The sequence below is a fragment of the Hippocampus bargibanti genome, linkage group LG19, assembly GCF_051943395.1.
Source record: "Hippocampus bargibanti isolate YZ-2025 linkage group LG19, ASM5194339v1, whole genome shotgun sequence".
Lineage (NCBI taxonomy): Eukaryota > Metazoa > Chordata > Actinopteri > Syngnathiformes > Syngnathidae > Hippocampus > Hippocampus bargibanti.
Window position 1 is genome coordinate 15,254,922 of NC_142752.1, and position 23,676 is coordinate 15,278,597.

General features: G+C 44.2%; 1 long non-coding RNA gene across 1 annotated transcript; it reads left to right on the plus strand.

The window, feature by feature from the left end:
• The first annotated feature begins 1,129 nt into the window (after window positions 1–1,129).
• LOC148884096 (uncharacterized) lies at window positions 1,130–11,643 on the plus strand. The gene is made up of 2 exons (XR_016118468.1): window positions 1,130–2,190; window positions 11,530–11,643. It is a non-coding gene; the product is annotated as an uncharacterized LOC148884096 (long non-coding RNA).
• The last annotated feature ends 12,033 nt before the right edge of the window (window positions 11,644–23,676 follow it).

The window sequence follows — 23,676 nt, forward strand, 5'->3', positions numbered from 1 at the left end:
TGGTGTCGGGTAACATTTTGTCACTAGTTTCAGACACTGCATAAAGGATGAAAATGGAGGAGCAGCTGCAAACCCGAAATGTCGCTGATGTCTGCAAGGGCCTGAAAAATATGTCAGGCCACAAAAGCCCAGTGACATTGAATGAGAAAGTCAAGGACTGGGCAGGTATACTAAACCACCTTTTCAATCGGTTTGACCAGAAGTTAGTCACTCCCGCCCCATCGTCAACTCCACCCATAGCTGCACCTGCACCCAATCTGAATGTGAACTTCCCCTCCCTTCCCCCTCTCACAACCAGCTTCCTGCAACCAACAACCACCCTCTAAACCGACGCCACACCCTCAGCTGCCGCTCTGCTTCCTGGTTCCTGCCTGTCTGTCACAACCGTGCAGGTGAGAAACCAACTGAGTAGGATGAAAGTGAAAAAGGCAGTAGGTCGAGACAACATCAGTTCCCGACTCCTCAGGACCTGCTCCGACCAGCTGTGTCATTGTCCGGCACATTTTAACCTGAGCCAGAAGTTCTTTGATGACCCAGCTATTGTCGGCCTCATTGCAGAAGGAGATGATCGGGAGTACAGGGGACTGACCAAGGACTTTGTGGACTGGTGCCAGCAGAATCACCTCCAGGTCAACACAGGGAAAACCAAGGAGTTGGCTGTGGATTTCTGCAGGAAACAATCTTCACCTGTACCGTTGAACATGCAGGGTACTGACATAGAGCGGGTGACCTGGGTCTTATTCTCAAATATAAACTGGAGTGGACTACAAACACGGATGCCCTCATCAAAAAGGGAGCCGCTTCTTCCTACTGTCAAGGTAACGCGCCTCGTCAGGCGGGAGATATAAGCTCAAAATCAAGGAAATGAAATTGGATGGTTTAAGTCCTGGGACAAATCCCTAATTCGACCACTGGAGGGGGGCAGAGGGATCCTAATGCAGCCTGAAGCCAGCTCTACAAATCCTGAATCCAACTAAAATATGAAAAAGCATCGACCAAAAAGACATACCAAAGTCAATGCCTCATAAAAATCCATACAAGATGATTACGGAATTCGACAACTAACAAGAAAATTGACCGAGTCTAAAGAAGTGTTGTAGAAAATAAAGTGTTCCTTTTCTTTGGACTTCCTCTTTATTTTGCCAGTCTTTATAAGATGACAAATAGAGGAACAAAGTCAAATGCTTGAGCAATGCTTTGTAACCGCTTTGAGTGAAAATAGCGCCTTATGATGATTACTTTCTCTCCAAGTAATGTGAAATGATGTGTAACAAAAGCTAAGGTTTAAAAGCCTAGTACCTATGAGAGAAATGTGGAAACATGTATATGTATATACATTATAACTAAGCTGCAAAATGCTGAAAAGAAAAGATTGTCTATCATTGGGAGGTTGAGTCACTTTACAGGTCCTGATTCAGCCTCGCCTGGGACATGAGGTCCCTTCATCCGGTTCAAACCTGAAGAGGAGTAAGGAACTTGTCCTGATATGACCTCGCCTGTTGAGCCAGAGGAGGATCGCCCCTGTGTCCTGGCTTGAACTGTACACCCTCCTCCCTGCTTGGATGACATGATGGGGAGGGAATAGAACATTCGAGAAAAACGTGACTTTCGGTTGGAAATGCCCTTCCACGTGATGGGGAGGGGATAGAAAATTCTAGAACAACACGTGACAAAGCAGATAAAAAGAAAGTGATTGCGAAACTGAAGGGGAGAAACGGTGAGATCCGCGAGCCTTCGGGCTCGATGACCAGGAGGACGGTTACCCTTCTCTCTTAGACTTAGAGGAGCTCGACGGGAATGGGAGAACAGATTAATTGAGGTTCTGAGACCTGGCGGGCAAGGACCAGCCCAAAGGCATCGACACAGACCTGAATTCTCTGGAAAATGGCCAGGGGCAACGGTGGGATTTTGACGATCTGAGCAAGAGGGCGAGATGTGTCCAAAAGCACAGACCTCAAGCTCGGAGGGGGAAACATTCCTCTGTTCGACGAGTTTGCCCTCTGCCTGGTTTCTATTTCTCATCCCTTCTTGATCCCTGAGAGTTCCTAAGAAGTATCCCCTTAGTTTGGCCGAGATGGTGGATTGATCATTTTAAATATTAAATTGGACATACCGTGAAGGCCCGAGGATTGGTGGAATTACAAGGAATTGCCTCACAGGAGCGGGTTTGGCCGAGGTCGTTCCGGAGAGGTAAGAAATCAAGTTCCACCAATTACAAAAATAAATAACCATTGAAGAATTGGGCACGTTTTGCCTCGGGAGCGTTTCTGGACCTGATCAATCTGTGAAAGGTTCACCGATGATAGACAAAAGCAAAACCGCATTGACAAGATGATTATATTTTAATTTTTATTCATGAGGATTTTTATGATTGTGTCTGTGCCGATGACCATTTTGTGTTTGGGAGCCTTTTACTGAACGAGTTGCTTGTTCTGTAGCCACAAGGGGACAAAAGTCTTCTTGTGCCGGTCCCAAGCCCGGATAAATACACAGGGTTGTGTCAGGAAGGGCGTCCGACATAAAAGCTTGGCCAAAACAAACATGCAGATCAAACCTCTAAAGATGGAGGACACTGATTCGCTGTGGCGACCCCTTGAAGCGAAAAGCCGAAAGGAAAAGAAGGATTTTTAGATTATTTTATTTGATTAATATTAAATTTTGGTGTATTCGTTATTTCTTATATCTTGGGAGAATTGACATTTAAATTGTAATCGACATTAAAGATTGTGACGTCCGGGATCACAGTTGTGAAATACCAGCGCCTGGCTTGTTCCGCATCGTGTGAGAAAGGAAATGAACCACAATAAACTTGTTGATTGCATAAGCGTGAGTCATCCTCACCGTTCCACCCTCCGAATGAAAAAAGTGTGACGGAACGGAGGAAGACCGGGTGCACTTCGCAAAATCAGTTATTGATCAACTGGAGGCTGTTCGTACCTAAGCAAATCTTTCTCAGCAGTCGGCTCGCGGAAAGAGAGGAAGTCGCGGAAGTCGCGGAAGTCGCGGAAAGAGAGCGGAGTGGCAAAGCAGCAGAAAGTGGCCTCGCCCGCCCTTCCCCATTTCTCTCCATCGCCCGCGGGGACATCCCTTCTCTTGGAAGCCCGTTACCGGGAGGGTCAATCTACGGGGACAAATCAAACAAGGACGGGAGGAAGGAGTTAGCCTTCCTCCTCCCTCCGATTTCCCGATTCGATTTCCCGTTGCTGACACTACTCAGGAAACTGAGGTCTTTTGGGGTTCAGGTCTCACTCCTAAAGACTCTCTATAACTCTGTGGTCACTTCACCATCCCCTATGGAATTGTGTCCTGGTCAGGCACCAGAAAAAGACTGGAGCACCTAGTCAAGAGGGCTAGTTCTGTCCTGGGCTGCTCGCTGGACTCTCTGGAGGAGATGGGCGACAGACGGACGCAAGCTAAACTAAAAGCTATGATGGACAGCCCCTCCCGCCACCTCCTGCCCAACCTGACAGCACTGGATAGCTCATTTAGCCAGAGACTGTTACACCTGTACTGCAAGAAGGAACGGTACCGCCGCTGGTTCCTACCGACTGCTGTCAGGCTTCTTAACCCTTTACAGACGATTGGGTCATATTTGGTACACTAAAGATAAGTGCTTATAGATCGAAAAAATTAAAGGTAGCAGTACAAGTTTCGCTTGGAACTGATGCAGCACAAGTTACATGTCCCTTTAACACAGGTTATGGGCAGCTTTGCCTTTAAGAGTGTCAGTGACATCATCTCCTTCTTGCGCAACACAACGTGCGCTCCTGCATCTTCAAAGCTCCTTCTACTTCTCGTCATGGATCAAATATCACGTAAGTATATGTTGTGACGATTTTATGAGCTATTCAGAAGAGGTTTACCGTGATACTGAAATGCATAAACTAACGCTAACTTGTTTATTTACCAAGAAATATTAAAAATAAGACTGAAAGTTGCAGAAAAGTCCGGGCAAACATTATTTCAAACACTGCTTTTTCTGTATCGGGGGGTGATGCTGCCTGACCAGTTTTTAGACCAGTCAAGTTTCTTGTTGAGAAGAACACCCAGGAACTTGTAGGAGGTCAGAATCAGAATACCTTTATTATCACCCTCGCTATGGCCATGCCTAGGATTGCACCATTTGTCGTTCACAAACACAGCAATTCCCACTCATGTCCTCTTGCTGCTCCCTGCATTTCTGTCCTCATGTACGAGTTGGAAGCCTTCCAACAATTGGATAATTAACGTTAGCCATGATTTGGAGAGTAGTATCGGGTTGGCTTCACAGCACTCCGTCTGGTAGACCTTTTCAAAATTGACCTTTTTCTTCAAACATATCGAAACTGATATTATTCCCATTCTCTAAGGTCTAAATTAGCTAAATATACCAGTTATTGTGATCTTGGACCTTGGCTACGCCCGCCTCAAGAGCCATGACATTTTATTGTAGACGTTTTTTAAAAACGCTGCAAAATTTGGGATATTATGTCCTTATTTTCATTGTAGCTTTTCAGAGGTTGATGCTATAACATTGAAAGTGGTCCCAAATGAAAGCTAATAAAATGTTCTTGCATTTGGTAGGAAACACATGAACACCTGTGTTAATTTTAATGCACAAACATATATATTTTTTATGCTTGGAAAGGATGCCATTATATAATACATAACTTTATCTCAAATTACAAATTACTCTTAATGCATGTATATAATTTATTATCACTAATTATAATGTATCTCTTCATTTCAGATTGTAAGTGAAAGCTGATTCGTTAAGATTTGTGAACTGCTGACAACATGGCATCTGGAAGACAACTACGCTGTGGGAAAGTTGTCAGCGATACAAGTGAACGGGATGAACCAACTGAAAAGAGAAGAAAGGTGGTAACTCCTGCCACAAGGTCATTGTGATGTGTATCTCATTGGGCAACCCAGCTCCAGCATCAGAGGCTCTCAACGACCTACTAATCGGCAGGTGTTCCAGTATTTTGTGCATTTGAGGAATGATAATCCCAACAGTGACAATAGGTCTTTAGCCCATGATACAGTGGATGTCGTTTTGCCAATCTGGAATATGGAAAGGATTAAAACACTAACTAGACCAAATGCAGTCAACCGTTTCATGATCCTCCATGAAAAGTACAGGAAAATTGTTAAAAACAAGGGAAGAAATAACAAACCAGAGGAAGAGAAACGAGCTAACTTTCTGAAGGACTTAGACAAGTTATTTGATATTGGAACAAAGGATGTTGTGGAGAAGATAAGAAGCAACAGGCTGCTCACAAAGGAGTCCTAAGAAGAGGACGTCAATTTCTACTTGGACCAACAGACCACTCGCCTGGCACACATGTCAGGTCATGATAAGGTGTTTCAGAAGAGGTCTTGAGAGAAAAGCTTCCGAGAAGAAAGAGAAGAGAGAATGTTATCATCAGTGACTGTTGCAGCAGCAGAAAAAAAAATCATTCAAGTGATGAAGACCCAGAGAACAGTCAAGGCTCTGGTACTAGTGAGGGTTCAGAATACACTGAGACAAGACCAAGCTGTTCATCAAAACCAAGTATGATAACCTTACACTTTCCACACTCAGTTATTGTCAAGTTATGTTGGTTTTTTGATTTCTCCCCCTCACCGTCAGCCACCCTGGTCTTTACACAGTTGAACTCTACTGTCTTGGTAAACTCCTAGAGCAGTACTTGAACCGAACCGAACCTGAGCAGTGTTGCAACTGACTATTTTAAGGAGTGGTTGCTTCTGGTGAGAGCCTTTCTGATTTCTGAATGGCTTTCAGCTGCTGGCACACCTGCCTTCATTTCAGCTCTCTCCTCTGGGGGAAAAATGGTGCCACTCATCTTTGGACTACAGCTTTGGCCATATTTGTACTTTTTTACCAAGACACTCATCTTTGGTTACAGCTTCGGCCATATTTGTAGTTTGCCGAGACAGTTATGACCAGTGAAGAGATTTGTAGCACTGCAGATCGGTTGTCACTCTCTGACAACCAGACTACAGCCATGGTGTCTGCAGTGTTGAAGGCAGGAGGTGCAGATCTTGATGAATTTGTTATATCAGCCTCTACTACAAGACGAAATAGGATAAACACTCATCATTACTTGTGCCAAAGTTACATGAATAACTTCAAGGAAAGTCCGCCAGATTACTGCACACTACACTGGGATGGAAAACTTCTACGGGATGTTCTTGGTGAAACATACCCCGTGGAAATTCTTGCAGTGCTCGTCTCTGGTATTCCACAGTATGAAGAAGGGAAGCTGCTTGATGTGCTCTTCGTAGAAAGTTCCACAGGAATCCAACAGTGTAATGCTACATTGGAACTGATAGAAACATAGGGGCCATTGTGCTTTTTTGTGCCTGTAATGGGCAGTATCTTCACAGCCCCGCTTTGTTCAGTGGAAGGTCGGTGCTGTTGGACAGTCTGCGGCTGGATGGATACATGGCTTGAGGAGCCCGCGATAAGAAGGAAGGAGCGTCAGCGCAGAGCGCCGATGCGTATATGGAACTGTCGCGGAATGGAATTCAAGCTGTTTTATTTGGGACAGGAGATGTGAGACAATCTCTTTTCGTCAATGGATGCTACAGCTGCGTGTTTGCTTTCAACATTTAGCTTGTAGTCGACGTGCACATTATGATAGGCTGACAAATGTTTTTTTATTGTCACGCTGCGATCGACAAGTACTACCTCCGCGATCGACCGGTAGATCGCGATCGACGTAATGAGCACCCCTGCTGTAGATGGAAGAAAAGTGGAATCATGTACATGGACAAAACTCATGCAGGCCCGCGGTGAAATCGCAAACTCCACACTGGGAGGTTGGAGCTGGAATTGAACCCGGTACCTCTGCACTGAGGCCAACGCGCTAACATGGCGGCTGAATACGTTTCATAAGTTCAAATGATTTCGCCATCCCTACTCCACACAAATGATCATCGCCTGTTAAACTGTCATCCTCATATAGAAGATCTGGCCTTGCACTAAATGTGATTTCAACAAAATCTCAGCATGTATTATTCAAAATAACTTTGTGATAATCACCATGAATATGAATAGTTTTCCGTTCCTCGTGATTGGTAAAAATCCAGCCAAACGATCAGAATAAAAATCAACTTGCCGGGTGCATATGCAAGGTAACTGCGAGCTAGCTTTCACACTGCTCATTAGCTTACACGCTTGCTTTCTGCTGGCTCTCGCAGAAGTATATTGATGCAAACGTTAGCATGGGGTCATAGTAGCACTGATATTCGACTGTTTCGTCCATGGTATTGTTTCATTCCAAATTAGAATCTATCAAATTAGAAGCTGTTCTCTCCACAAAGGCCAATCAACCTGATTGTTTTTTTACTCGGCCACTTATTCAAATGGAGGTTTTTACCTGTTTCGATATCAGCGGCACCTAAATCAAGATCATCTAATCAAAATGGCGCTTTCCGCCAACCGCCGTCAGTTTCATCCAATCAAAATTGCCCTTTCTGCTGACACAAGCCCAAACAAGAAATCTTCTTTTCCTCTTCTTTTCCTTTCAGCTTTTCCCTTCAGGGGTCGCCACAGCGAATCAATGTCCTCCATCTACCCCGGTTTTGTGCATCCTCTTCTCTCACACCAGCTACCTTCATGTCCTCTTTGACAACATCCATAAACTTCCTCTTCGGTCTTCCTCTCGTTCTCCTGCCTGGCAGTTCAAGGCTCAGCATCCTTCTCCCGATAAAGTCACTCTCTCTCCTCTGGACATGTCCAAACCATCTCGGGCTGGCCTCTCTGACTTTCTCTCCAAAGCCTCTCATATGAGTTGTCCCTCTAATGTACTCATTCCTGATCCTATCCAACCTGGTCACTCCCAAAGAAAACCTCAACATTTTCTGCTCTGCTACCTCCAGATGTGCTTCCTGTCTTTTCGTCAGTGGCACAAGCCCAAACAGGAAATGAACAGCAAAAAAGGCAGAATACATATTTACTTTTATCTGGTCATTTTGGTCTGTAAAGTAGGAAATCCGCCGATCGGCGGTACATTCTCATCCCTGGGAAGACCTCATTAGCCAGGTTACAAATCTCTCTGTTCATGCAATGGCAACCCATTAAAATGTTGATGTTCTTTTGGTGTATGGATGTTGGTGCTTGGGATGTCCAGGGGGAGTGGTATTCAAATTAAGAAGACTCTGTTTGACCAATGTATCACTTCAATTTGCATTGAGTCTCGAGAAATAGCTTGGCAGAGGGATGCAGAGGTTGGGCGTCGGTCATGAATGGCAGTCAAAGACAATCTTCCTGTGTTCAGAGTGTCCCAACAAAGACCTCCGACACTGGAATCCAATGTTTAGGGTCATAATGAGAGAGTTGTCGAGAGAAAAGCAGCAAAGTGAATAGTGGCTGACGAGCGGGCTAATTGAGTCAGGAAAATATGAGCTATCTAGCTAGCTATTGGCTATTAGCTCTCAATTAGCTAGCTAGCTAGGTTTCTAACTTTTTGAGTTATTCCGGGTTGAACGAACACTGGCACATGTGGCTGCCGCTGCTCACCCACAGAAAAAAAACTTATCCCATGACTGTAAAATGACCGTGAGTTTTTAAAGGCGCTTAGAAATGAAATGGATTATGATTATTACTAGTTAGCTGGGTAGCTAGCTGTTGGCTATCTAGCTGGATATCTGTTAGCTATAGGGCTGGCTAGCTACCTAATTGAGTCAGGAAACATATGACCTATCTAGCTTGCTATTGGCTATTAGCTATCTATTAGCTAGCTCGCGAGGTTTCTATCTTTTCCAGTTATTCCGTGTTGAGCGAAAGCTGACGCAGGTGGCTGTCTCTGCTCACCCACAGAAAAACCGAATCCTGTGACTGTAAAGTGACCTTGAGAGTTTTGAAAGGCGCTTAGAAATGAAGTGGATTATTATTATTATTATTACTGGCTAGCTAGCTATCTATGAGCTATCGAGCTGGCGATCTCATACCGTTCAACCTGTACGTTTTTGAAAATCTGTACGGAAAAACGCACATTTGTCAATTATGGGTACCATCCGGTAGACACCGACTATCACGAAACAGCAAATCCATCAAGTCAAACGAGTTCGCCACGAGTGGTTTGATGCTACTGTGCGTATGCGTCTGCCGCCTGGGGATTTCCCATTGCATCATTCATTATGTAATTTCATCATTTATTAAGAAGTAAGAATTAAATAATAATAATAATAACAATAATAATAATAATAATAATAAATAATAATACATTAAGAATATGTACAAAATGATATAACGAAACACATGTACAATATAACATGTTAAACTACATAAATAAACATGTTTGGAAAAAAAATATTGTGTATGATTATTTTGTATTTTGTCACGGAAAATATGACATTTTGTAAGGGCATGGAGCTGTGGAGGTTGACAGGTATGCTATCTATTAGCTATATGGCTGGCTAGCTAGCTAATTGAGTCAGGAAACATATTAGCTGTTTCTGTTGGCTACGAGCTATCTACTGATCACTGATTAAAAAGACCAGCACCTGCACCTCCCGCATCGATTATTGTAACTCACTTCTCCTCGGTATAAATAAGAAATTTCTCCATAAACTCCAACTCGTTCAAAATTCTTCAGCCCGGATCATCACTAAAACCCCCTCCTTTCACCACATCACCCCTGTCCTCCAGCAACTCCACTGGCTACCTGTTAAACATCGAATGAAATTCAAAATACTTCTGTATACATTCAAAGCCATCCATAACCTTGCCCCTCCCTATCTTTCTGACCTGCTTCAAATCTTGGTTCCCTCTCGGTCCCTTTGATCGTCATCCTCCCTTCACCTCTATGTGCCCTCTGCCCGTCTCACCACGATGGGATGCAGAGCTTTCAGCCGCTCTGCTCCCAAACTCTGGAATTCACTTCCACCCAACATCTGTAATATTGACTCCCTCCCTATTTTCAAGTCCCACCTCAAAACCCATTTGTTTAAAATTGCTTTCAATGTCTAATTCATTCTGCTATTTTATTATGTATCATTTTACTTATGGTTTTGTTGTTATGTGCTTTGTTTTATTGTTTTTATTGTAAAGTGTCCTTGGGTGTTTTGAAAGGTGCTTGAAATTAAATGTATTATTATTAATATTTTTCAAGATTAAACCAATTTTCTGTTCTACACCTGGCTTCCTAATGATTTAACCATCCTCTTTCATCAACACCCGTCGAAACAATGAACCAAGGACGAACGATCAGAGTGTGGTTGCTTCCAGCAAAACGGAGGGCTGAGAAGGAATTTCCCTCGTCAATATTTTGATTGAATTGGATTTACCTTTAAGACTCTCACAAAAGTGCTCTCATCAGCCTTGCTTTTTTTTGGTTGTTTTTGTCTTGTTTTGTGTTTTCTTTTGTCACTTTGTGTTGTTGTGCGTCGTGTGGAACGGATACGGATTGTTTTTCAGCATTTTTGACCACGACATTCATCAAGGAGGAGACTGTGCTGAGCGGTTGCGCCTTTTCGGCAGCATGAATATGCCAGTACTGTTTTTGAATGGGAGGAATGTCGGTGCCATTCGACTGTCATCGCTGTACACCGAAGGGGCCATTGTGCTTTTTTGCGCCTGTAATGGGCAGCATCTTCACAGCCCCGCTTTGTTTAGCAGAAAGGTCAGTGCTGTTGGACAGTCTGCGGCTGGATGGATGCATGGCTTGAGGAACCCGCGATAAGAAGAAAGGAGCGTCAGCGCAGAGCGCCGATGCGTATGTGGAACTGTTGCGGCTTGGAATTGAAGCAGATTTATGTGCAACAGGAGATGTGAGACAATCTCTTTTCGTCAATGGATGCTACAGCTGCGTGTTTGCTTTCAACATTTAGCTTGTAGTCGACGTGCACGTTCCACCATGATGTCCCTGATCCACTGGTGGAAAGACGCTTTGATCCTCTCCTCTTTCATCTAGAACTGCTTCATGTCATCACAAAGAGGGTACAGCAAGTCCTGAAGAATGAATGTCTCTCTGTGTCTTTGTTTGGTCATATTGTCTCTATGCTGTCATATTATTTGTTATTTAGTTTTTTTTGTTCTTTTGACTTCAAGACGGCGCCCCGAGAGTGGCTGCCTTTCCAGCAGCTTATGTATTTTGTTTTTCTACTTTCATTCCTTTCATCACTTTGCTGCTGTGAAATGTAAATTTCTCCACCGTGAGACTAATAAAGGCAAATCCAATCCAATCCAATCCAATCCAATCCAATCCAATCCAAATGTAGTGGTTGCATATCACAGCAGTAAAGTTATGACAGAGGTTTTTCGCCTTCTCCATGGTATAGAATGGTTCCCTGTGCCGGTGGTTATGACGTGCATGCATGAAGACCGTTTTGGAAATGTATGTACTGATGTTTAAATGTGCAACAGGGGGGAATGATAGAGTGTTTTATACACATCCGTAAACATCCTATGTTATTTCATGTTTAGTTTAGTCTATATGGATGTATGTAGCTTATTAGATAACTTGTTGCATCGTTAGGGTGCAACAAGTATTAATTTTCAGTGTCTAATGTTCTCCCAACCCCTCTCGTTGCTGATAGGCCTGGTCGAGACGATGTCATCGCTGCTGTGTGATAAAAACTCTCTTGGCTCCCTGCTCCGACTAGACATGTTCTCCTATTGTTTACAAGAATAAAGTAGTTTTTTTCTGTTCACCATTTATGGTCCCCGCTGGTATTTCATCATAAAGCTCCGTCGAACCACAACCAGGAAGAGATACAAGAATTAGAATCGAACAGGGGCGACAGCCGGACCCAAACGCCCCCCAGGGTCGTGCGTCATGGTGGGTGAAAGCTCGAGGGTGACGCTGCTTTCCTGGAAGTATTACAGTGACCGTTTACGGAGGTCACGTAGCCGCCTATTGAGCACCGAAGGCGGACAACCACGGTGGGAATTTGGCCTCTGTTTTGTGAATATTTTCAAAGTGTTTGAGCTCCGGCAGGGTGGCGACAGCCGGGCACAAATGCCCCCCAGGGTCGTGCGTCACGGTGAGGGAAAGCTCGGGGGTGACGCTGATTTCCTGGAAGTATTACAGCGACCGTTTACGGAGGTCTCCAAGCCGCCTTGCAAGTACCGAAGGCGAACAGCCACGGTGGGAATTCAGCCTCGGTGTAATGAATATTTTCAAAATGTTTGAGCTCCAGCAGAGGGGCGATAGCCGGACCCAAACACTGCCCGGGGTCGTGCGTAACGGTGGGGGAAAGCTCGGGGGTAACGCTGATTTCCTGGAAGTATTACAGCAACCCTTTACGGAGGTCTCCAAGCCGCCTATCGAGCACCGAATGCGGGCATCCACAATGGGAATTCGGCCCCTACTTTTTGAATATTTTTCAAAGTGTTTTAGCTGCGGCAAGGGGGCGACACCTCCCACGGGGTGCTGCGTCACGGAGGGGGAAAGCTCGGGGGTGATGGTGCTTCCCTGGAACTATTACAGCCTAGCAGCCTATCAAACACCGAATGCAGGCAGCCACGGTGGGAATTCGGCCTCGGTTTAATGAATATTTTCAAAGGGTCTGAGCTCCGGCATGGAGGCGACAGCCGGACCCAAAAGCCCCCCGGGGTCGTGCGTAACGGTGGGGTAAAGCTCAGGCGTGACGGTGCTTCCCTGATAGTATTACAGCGACCGTTTACGGAGGTCTCGTAGCCGCCTATCAAGCACCGAAGGCGGACAGCCACGGTAGGAATTCGCCCTCGGTTTCATGAATATTTTCAAAGTGTTTGAGCTCCGGGAAGCGGTCGACAGCCGGACCCAAACGTCCGCCAGGGTGGTCCGTCACGGTGGGATACACTTGTGGCTTAGCTACGCTCCCGTAAGTGAGACATCAACCGTTTACGGAGGTCTCCAAACCGCCCATCAAGCACCGAAGGCGGGCAGCCTCGCACCGAAGGCGGGCAGCCTCACACCGTAGACCCTAACGAGTTGAAAAAGTATTTTCTGATCACGCCGTACTTTTTGAAAATACATTTTAGGACTTTGATTGAACTTGAAAAAAATAGACCTTTGGTTCACTTGAATGCTTTCTTTATGTCATCTTCGTTTTCGAGTAGTGTAAATCAGGGGTGTCAACTTGATTTCACACCGTGGGCCGCGTATGTGCTCGGTTGATGTCAAGAACCATTAAAATTATCCCAAATGTGCTATAAAAAAACAAAAATATCACGTCTTTCATTAGTTTTGGTGTAAAGAAGCACAACAACGTTACGAAACGTTGACATTGAATGAGCATTCCTTTTACGCAACAGTTTGTTTTGTGATCAACTGTGCAATTAACTTTTATCACTTACACCTGTCATCATTTCACATCGTGGGCCGCGTATGTTCTCGGTAGCTGTCAAGGACTGTTCAAATGATCCCAAACGTGCTATAAATAACCAAAATATCACATCTTTCGTAAGTTTTGGTTCTCGCGGGAACGGATGGGGAAAAGCTTTCCCCCAAAGTCCTCGGACTGAAGAACAAAAACGGCGTTGGGACTGTACAAATTCTTCAGCCGCAGCTGGTTTGTTTGGTGTTTGTGAATTGTGCAATGAATGGTTCACGCGATCTCAAAAGCGGCAACGCTAAGAGCTCTGCGCAGATAAGGAATGCGTTTGTAGAGGGGAGAAGTATCCACGCAGCCAGTGATGAGGACACGACGACAAACAAACAAAGTTACTGGTAGTTATATGTGTTAGGGCAGTAATGAAGGATCGCCTTTTGTCTGTTTCAGACCAACATCCAAGAGAGTGACAGGAGTTGCTTTTCAATCAATCTTGTGATTCTCAACAAAGCCATTTGTTTTATGATCGGTTCAATTGCCTCAGTGAAACATTGCCATTTGATAATATTGTCATTTCGGAGTCAGGGCGACCTGTTTTTTTTTTTTTTTTCCAAATGCGGCCTGCTGTGTACGGGTTTTGGGTTTTGAATGTTGCTGAAAGACACTCAAACAGAACTAGCACAAGACAGTATCTGATGAGCAGGTTTCTGCTGTCTTGTGTTTGATCTCTTTAGTAGAGGCTTTTAAAATGTAAGGGTGAAAAGCTAAAACAAATATTTTGCACTTTATGCACTTTGCATTTCACAGGTTCTTGTCTTATAAGTATTGTACGTGTTAAGAGCAAGCGTCGGCTTCTGTCTTGTCGCATATCAGGAGAAAATATTTCATTAGAATCAGCTTCATAAAAATAGATGAGTATTTAAACGATTGATTTGAAAGTGTACAAAAAAAGCATACATCATTTATTTAAGTACATTTAAAATGGGTTTAATTGGATTGACTGAAAGTTGAGTAAAATCTACTCAAAATAGTTGAGGAGGAGTTACATCATGTCATTTATTTGAATTTATTTAAAAATATGAGTTCAGTCAACATCATAAGAATATCTAGCTTCAGATAAAATTATTTCGTGCAACCACTTACCATCATAACATGATGTTCATTCAACAAAACATTTTTTTTCAGTGATAGATGTCAAGGACCATTAATATGATCCCAAATGTGATATCAATAACCAAAACATCACATCCCTCATTAGTTTTGGTGTAAAGAAGCACGAGAACGTGAGGAAACGATGACATTGAATGAGCATTCCTTTGACACAACAGTTTGTTTCCTGATCAACTGTGCAATTAACTTTTATCATTCACACCTACCGTCAAACTCATTTCACATCGTGGGCCGCGTATGTGCTCGGTAGAACCACTGAAATGATCCCAAACATGCTGTAAATAACCAAAATGTTGCGTCTTTCATTAGTTTTGGTGTAAAGAAGCACAAGAACGTGAGCAAACGATGACATTGAATGAGCATTCCCTTTACACAACAGTTTGGTTCTTGGTCAACTGTTTAATTCACTTTTAACATTCGCACCTGTCGTCAAAGATTTCACATCGTGGGCCGCGTATGGCCTCGGGAGATGTCAAGGACCATTCAAATGATCTCAAACAGGCTCTCAATCACCAAAATATCACGTATTTCGTGAGTTTTGGTTCTTGTGGGAACGGAGGGGGAAAAGCTTTCCCCCAAAGTACAAGGAGAAAAACAAAATCGTATTGTTGAACATTAGAAATTATTCAGCCGCAGTTGTTTTGTTTGGTGTTTGTGACTTGCGCAATGAATGGTTCGTGTGATCTCAAAAGCGGCATCGCTAAGAGTTCCGCGCAGATATGGAATGGATTTGTAGAGGATAGAAGTATTCACGCAGCCAGTGATGAGGACACGACGACAAACAAAGTTACTGGTAGATATATGTGTTAAGGCAGTGATGAAGGATCGCCTTTGTCTGTTTCAGGCCAACATCCAAAATAATGAGTTTTTTAGAGTTTTGTCAAATGTAAGGGTTAAAAGCTAAAACAAGTATTTTGAACTTACTTGCCAATCAAACCTCTGACGATGGAGGACACTGATTCGTTGTGGCGACTCCTTGAAGGGGAAAGCCGAAAGGAAAAGTAGATGCACTTTGCATTTCGCAGGTTCTGATCTTATAAGTATTGTACGTGTTGAGAGCAAGCATCGCCTTCTGTCTTGTCGCATATCAGGAGACTTTACTTAACATTTGTCAGTTTATTCTTGATGAATGGTTGTTGACACAATCAGAGCAACGTGTTTTTTTTTCTTTTGCAAAGAGATTAACGTATCTGTTAAAGTTGACAGTGCAGCTATACGTGCACAGAGTATTGTTTGGTCAGCAAACTTATCACGTTCCGCCGGCGACAGTGGCAGCTGACGAGTTGGAACGTAGTAATTGGGGAGGATCGCTATGCAGATGGCAGAGGCGTTGGTGCTGGCAGGTGATTTATTAACAAAAAGCGTGGGTCCGATACAACTTGGACCCGGAAAAAACTTGCTGAACAAAAGTGACAAAACATCAGAGCTAGTGGGTGAGCGGGGGCAATCCGCCCAAACTTACTAGCGAGTAGAAAAATAAAAAGGCACACGAGGGTGCAAAAGAGCATACGATACAGGGCGAACAACCGACGCGATCGTAACTAATATATACCTCGGGCGAAGCAACTCTCGTACCGAATCATCGTTCAAGGAGCGAGGCGGAGTATCTTCCGACGCTGCGTGAGTGCCAGCGTATGGTTTAAATGTCCAAAAGTCAGTGATGAGGGAATTGACAGCAGCAGGCGGACGGCGGGAGCGGAGGCCCCGCCCAGCTGTCAACTCGCTCATGACAAAACTGCTCTTATGTGGGATAAATCTTCTTTTCCTTTCGGCTTTTCCCTTCAAGGGGTCGCCACAGCAAATCAGTGTCCTCCATCTGTAGAGGTTTGATCTGCATGTTTGTTTTGGCCAAGCTTTTACGTCGGATGCCCTTCCTGGCACAACCCTCTGTATTGATCCGGGCTTGGGACCGGCACAAGAAGACTTATGTCCCTTTGTGGCTACAGAACAAGCAACTCGCTCAGTTAAAAGGCTCCCAAACACAAAATGGTCATGGGCACAGCAAAATTCAAAAAAGCAAAAACTAGAAAATAATGCTGCGTTTTGCTCTAGCGTTTAATATAGGTGTACAAAGAGTTTTAGCCCCTAATCATGCCTCCAAAGAAAGTAAGTGCTGCTTAAAGTGACAAAAGAAAAGTAGTGCGTACAACTATTGCATTTAAGAAAGAAATAATTGCAAAATATGAAGGAGGTGTGCGAGTGTCTGATCTGGCGAGGGAATACAGCATGGCGAAATCTACGATCAGTACGATATTAAAGAATAAGGAGGCTGTGAAATCTAGTGATGTGACTGTGGCCGTGAGAGCAAGTGTCATTGGATAGATCAGGGGTGGCCAACCAGTCAGAGACAAAGAGCCACAAAAAAAAGAAAAAATAACAAATATGACAACACAAAGACACAGAGTCATTCATTCTTCAGGACTTGCTGTACCCTCTTTGTGATGACATGAAGCAGTTCTAGTTGAAAGAGGAGAGGATCAAAGCATCCATGTCAGCAGTGGATCAGGGACGTCATGGTGGAATTTGTACGTCTACTACAAGCTAAATGTTGAAAGCAAACACGAAGCTGTAGCATCCATTGACGAAAAGACATTGTCTCACATCTCCTGTCCCACATAAATCCGCTTCAATTCCAAGCCGCGACAGTTCCACATACGCATCGGCGCTCTGCGCTGACGCTGCTTTCTTCTTATCGCGGGCTCCTCAAGCCATGCATCCATCCAACCGCAGACTGTCCAACAGCACTGACCTTTCCACTGAACAAAACGGCGCTGGGAAGATGCTGCCCATTACAGGCGCAAAAAAGCACAAGGGCCCCAGAGCTGTCCAGCGATGGTAGTCAAATGGCCCCGACATTCCTCCCATTCAAAAACAGTACTGGCATATTCATGCTGCTGAAAGGCGCAACCGCTCAGCACAGTCTCCTCCTTAATGATTGTCGTGGCCAAAAATGCTGAAAAACAATCTGTATCCATTCCACGTGACGCACAACAACATAAAGTGACAAAAGAAAACACAATAACAAGACAAAAACAACATTCGACAATAACGCTGACTTTGATAAACATGGGCACACATGAACACTACATCGCCCCAACCCTCACACACACAGACCTCTACTCAGACAGATTTATTATAAGTATCACCTTTTAAATACAAAATCAGCAAATATATTGGAAATTGACTTGAACAATCCTCATTAAATCTGGCTTGCATTCTGTTGTTGCCACTCGAAGCAATTCTTTTACATGAGTGTCAGTCAGAACCGATCGAAGCTTTGATTTCACATGTTTCAGGGTAGAAAGTTCAGACTCACAGACGTATGTTGACAGTATACATTGACAGTATCTTAAGCGCAGTCGGTTTGACATTGGGGTATTTTTCCATTGGCACGCGTTTCCAGAACTCAATGGTCCCTTCCCTTAAAGCAGGTTTCAATTGATCTTCCTCACAAAGATCGATCATCTCTAACTCAGCCGCAGCTTCATCTGTGACTAGCGGGGCTTTCAAACAGTCCGTCTCCGCATTAAACATGGTCGACAAGGAACGTAATCTGCGGCCTTTTTAGTTGTAGATCACGGAATCGGGTCACAAAGTTTTCGTGCAAGTTTTCAACCAGTGTTGCATATCTGGCTCTTTTCTTATCCAGGGTATCGGTCGTGACTTGCCCGCTGGCTTTTAGCAGAGTGGAAAAATGTGTTAAATCTCACTTTTGAATATGCGCCCTGAACAGCTTCAGTTTGTTGACAAACGCAAACACACTTTGCACCAAGTCAGGCAGAATTTTTGACTTACCCTGAAGGGTAAGGTTCAGTTTGTCCAAGTGACACAGCATGTCGACCAAAAAAGCCAGATCCATAATCCACTTGTGGTCCCAGAGCATGGGATAGTCCTTGTCTTTCTCTTCCATGAACAGTTTCACGGCATCCAACAGCTCAAAAAAGCAAGAAAGTACTTTGCCTTTTGACAGCCACCTCACAGTGCAGTGCAGCGGCAGGTCACCAGCGATGAGATTCTTGAATTGTCTGTGGTGAAGCGCATGAGTGCGGATGTAGTTGACGATTTGCATCACAGGCTTCATGACATTCTCTAAATTCAATGATTTAGACACGAGTTGCTCCCTGTGGATGATGCAGCGGAAATTCCAAAACTCAGGAAATGTTTGGTCAGCTTTGCACAGCCCCACAAGCCCGTTCACAGATCCGATCATGGCAGGTGCTCCATCCATGGCTATTGCAGTCAGTTTTGGTATGGGGAGATTTGCTTTTGCAAATGCAGCCATCATTGTTTCCTTCACATCTATGCCACGGGTTCTGTCTTTTAATGGCACAATATCAAGGAGTTATTCTTTGAGCACACAATCCTTTGTCACAGACCGTGCAAATATTGCCAACTGAGGCTTGTCTTGTATGTCACAACTTTCATCCAATGCGACACTAAAATACTCACATGCTTGAAGGTCAGAGTGCAGCTGTGATTTAATAATGTCTGAAATTCTGCATTCAACAGTGTGGCGGGACAATTGGACATCTGCTACCATTTGTTTTAGTTTGCCGTTTTCAGGAGACAAGATTTCAACAGCGTCACTGAGGCATTTCTTAATAAACTCCCCTTCGTTGTATGGCTTTTTAGACTGTGCAATGTTCCAAGCCAGTTGGTATGATGCAAGCGTTATGGTCTATGGTTGCTTTGTAAATGTTCTGCTTTTCAGTCTGAGTTTTTAAAGTGACCAACTTGTGCTTGCGAAGTTCAGTCCCTTTGGGGAATTATTGGTCGATGTTCGCGTGGAGTGAGCTCAAGTGGTGCTGAAGATTGGCTTGCCCTTAAGTTCAACAAAAAATATAAACTCTCCCACTCTGTTAAAAACGTCCTGTGTTCGTCTTCATATTTTCGTTTTGCTGTGCATTTTTTCCCTGCCATTTTGAGAGCGAACTTGACGCAAATGAATCGTTTACGTCGTAAACAATTTATGCCGAGTCTCTGATTGGTTGCCCCCCTGTGGTTTACGACATAAATGATTGCTTTTCATCACACGCACATGCGTGTTAACGTCACATGGTCAGCTTGATACCATAATTTCACGACTATCAGGTGCACTTAAAAGTCTTCACGATTCTCACATGAGCTTAAAAGTCTTAAATTTTCTCTAAAATGTGCAGCGCTATGGTCACGAAATTACGGTACATAAAGGATGAATGGCAGCGCCAGCGCCAAAGTTTTTTTACGCTTGTCATGTGGACGCCCCTCACGAGTCGGCCCCTTAAGAGCTGCATGAAATCAGCCAAAGAGCCGCATGCGGCTCGGGAGCCGCGGGTTGGCCGGGCCTGGCATAGATATTTTAAGAGAAAAGAACATCCTGTAGCCGAGTCATCCGTAGCTGTCACGTTCCGAGCGAGAGTGGCGGCAGCTGACTCGTCGGAACGTAGTGGAATGTTTGGGATCCCAAGGCAGACACGTACTACCCAAGCAGGATGTTTATTCTCAAATCAAAGAAAACACCGCGAGTAAGAAGGCAGGGGGTGATCCGACCCGCTTACTACGTCAAAAAGCAAATGGCACACAAGGGTGCAAAATTACGCAATCCCGGAAGATGACATAAATTTACGGGACGCGGGGAAAATACCTCGGACCGGATACACTCGCGCATCGAAGGAAGAGTCCAGGCACGGTGGCGAGTTGAGTCAATCATCCAGCATTGGTGAGGTGATCGCGAACCGTATAAATGCCCCGTGTCCGTGATTAGAGAATGACAGCGGGTGGAGAACGGCCGGGAGAGGCAGCCCTGCCCCCCGCTGTCAACTCGCAAGTGACAGGAGCAAAGAGGTGGTTTCGGTGTTCGAAAAAATCACTTTTCGAACAGGGTCCTGGAACGAATTATATATATATATATATATATATATATATATATATATATATATATATATATATATATATATATATATATATATAAGTGGCTGGATAGCTCAGTTGATAAGGCAATGGGTTGGCATATGGGATACGATCGTTCGAATCCCACTTGGGGCAGAGAAAATGAGCACAATAACATCATCCAGTGTGGGTCCTTGGGCAAGACCCTTCACGCTAATGCCTACCTCATACAATGATGAGAGACAATAAATGGAATGACATGCCGGCTCAGACGTCGCCCGGCCAAACAAGGTCTGCGTCGGGTGCTGGGGAACCAGAGCACCTTGATGAAAAATGGACTACTGGAACAAAGCGGAGATGGACGAGATGAGATAACATGGCTATGTTGGAATGCTACTACTCAAGCAACCCAAGTCAGAGGGGTTACATGCGGAGAATGGGGGCTGAATGGTTACTTCGACACCCACAGTCATGGTTGACCACGAAACAACTAGTAGCTCAGTGTTCCAATATGCACAAACGGCAATTGCTATCACAACTTGAGATTGATGAGGTACAACACAAATTCTGAGGTGAAGGGCCCCGGGCTGCCACATCAGAGGAAGAGGTTCAACCAGAGATTGGGAGGCAAGCCCCAATGAATGATGAGATTGGGAAGCCAGCCCTAATGAATGAAATGCTGAGCGAGGCAGCAACTGACCTGAGAGATAAGATCATGGCAAGAATGAAAACTGGGCAACTAAGAAACCGATTTGTGCACTTAGATTATTAAATTATGAAGGAAATGACGCAACGGCGCACAGTGTGGAACCATGTCCCGCCCATAGTTCCAGAACAATCTGGAGGAGATTTATGGTGAGTCGCAATTTTCTATTGGTCTTGATTAACGTGCATTTTCATGACAATATCTTATTTTGTTTCCCATTTTATGCTGTCTAGTGTTATCTAATTAGTTCCCTGATTCATTTCGAGTCCAGATTACTTTTTGTGTCATTATTTACTTCATGTTTTGTCGAGTGGGAATTTGAAGCACATGTGCTTCATCGTGCTTTTCTATTGCGCAGTTAATCACAAGACGAAACCCATGCGACTTCACCCATCCCTTCTGCCATACTGTGTTGCAGAAATAAAAGAAATAAAGACACATCCATGCGTCTGGCCTTATTAAGACGGCAGCATCGTGGAGATGAAGACAGTCACTGTTGTGACACCCGTCACACATATATATATATATATATATATATAGGGGTGAAGGGGAAGTTCCCCCCTCACCCCACTTCCTGGAATACGCCGACAACGACCGTACGGTAGGTGTGGCTTTTATAGCCAGAAGGCACAATTAAGGGAATAGGGAACAGGTGCGTGAGCCGGGAGAGCCAGGAAGGGAGTGGCCCGCTCCAAGGAGCAGCGGAGGAGGAGACAGGAGGGTAGGGGCGCGCTCCTGACGAGGACGGGGATGTGACAAAAACAAGTATTTTGTCATTTATGCACTTTGCATTTCACAGGTTCTGGTCTTATAAGTATTGTACATGTTGAGAGCAAGCGTCGCCTTCTGTCTAGTCGCTTGTCAGGAGACTTTACTTCATATTTGTCAGTTTATTCTTTATGAATGGTTGTTGACACAATCACAGCAACGTGTTTTTTTCTTTTGCAAATAGATTAACGTATCTGTTAAAGTTAACAGTGTTGCTATACACGCACAGAGTATTCTTTGGTCATTAGACTGCTCTGACGTGAGATATAAATAGTTGTCCCATGTTAAAGTCGGTTGTCTAAACGCATGTTGTGGTTCCATGTATGATGGTTCCGTGTAATAGTATGATATTTCTTGAGAATCAGCTTCATAATCAGCCCCTAAGGGAACATCGGATAAAAAAAATAAACAACTTTGCGAGATCTCGCAATACTTTGCATTCTCTTTGCATCATCTTACAAATAATGCGAGATCTCGCAATCTTAAAAAAAAATGTCCGTTCATATACTTCCGGTTCATCGTCTGGGTAACCGGTCACAACAAACATGGAGCCTTTTCACCCGTCGGTGAGTTGAATCGAAATTTACTTTAAAATTGGCTCGAATTACAAATACATTACATTCGTTATCGAGATTAAATACGGTGAACTGATTTGTAAAATACGTTTGAGGCGAATGGTGAACAGAGAGGACTATTTCGTCGAAAAACGTTTGATGACTTCGCAACCAATTGCAGCATTCCCGACAACTACACTGTTACGGGTGGATGTCCAGTAAGTGCAGAGAACGTGGGCTTCTTGTAAGGAAAGAGGATGCTCGTCTGGTCCTGAAAGAGGTCGTTGCGAGAGGAGTATCCTGAAGGCAAGCGAGGCGTCTGAGACGACGAAACTACTTCTTTAAAGAAGCCAAAACGTGTCAGGTATTTGAACACCTACAATACACTGTCTGAGAGAAAGGAATATGTTTTAAATTAGATATCAAGTAGACGGGATTAACTTAGTACAACTCCTTCTCTAATGAACCGAATTTTATATGGCACATACATTCCTACGCAAGTAGTGACCCGTAGTTAATTTATTGAAGTTTACCGAAGTTGTGCATCTTTTGGATGCACTCGAATCGTACGAGCTGATCTCGGGACTGAAAATTGTCACGTTAAAGCAAGATGTCAAAGTCGAGGCCCAAGGGCCAAATCTTGGCCCTCGGGCACATCATTTTATTAGGCGCGCAAAAGCAAATCAAGCATTTCGAGTGCCAAGATGCTTGCTAAAGTCTGAACCGAAATTGAAAACTGTGCCGCGTAAACAGCGATAACGGTCATTATTCTCGACTTCGCATTTGAAAACTAGTTATTCGTTAATTTGTTGTTCCGTAAAATGTAGAGGAGATATAACGTTTGGTTTCCCCAAATTCATAACAGCCTGTGAGAGGAAGGCGTAATTGCAATGTGGATCGCGGCAAAAAATGACTTTGACACCCCTATGTTTAAGGCTTCCGGCATTTCCCGGTGCCCGTGCATACCGCCGGGCGGCCCCAGTTACTTGAACGGAGCCAGCGCTGCCGATCAAAGAATTTAATATCGGTGTGTGTTCTCACTCTTCACAGACCTCAGTGACAATGGACTCTTTGACGGTGGGTTTCCGTACAAAAGCATCCTACAATTTTCTTGCGTGTGACTTATTCAGATCAGTTCCTACATTCCGATAGCCCCATTTATGAAATGATTGTCTGCATTTTTGTATGTGAGTGTGCCGATCGGACACGAAAGAAGGAAAGAAATCGGAGTGTGGAAATAAAATAGTGGTGTGCGTGGGGGGGAGCCCGGGGCGAAGGTGAAACGATCGAGGTCAACAAATATGAAAAAAAAGGGCAGTGGGCGGATGTGGTGAACATGAGCGGGGATGATGCCTGTAAGGC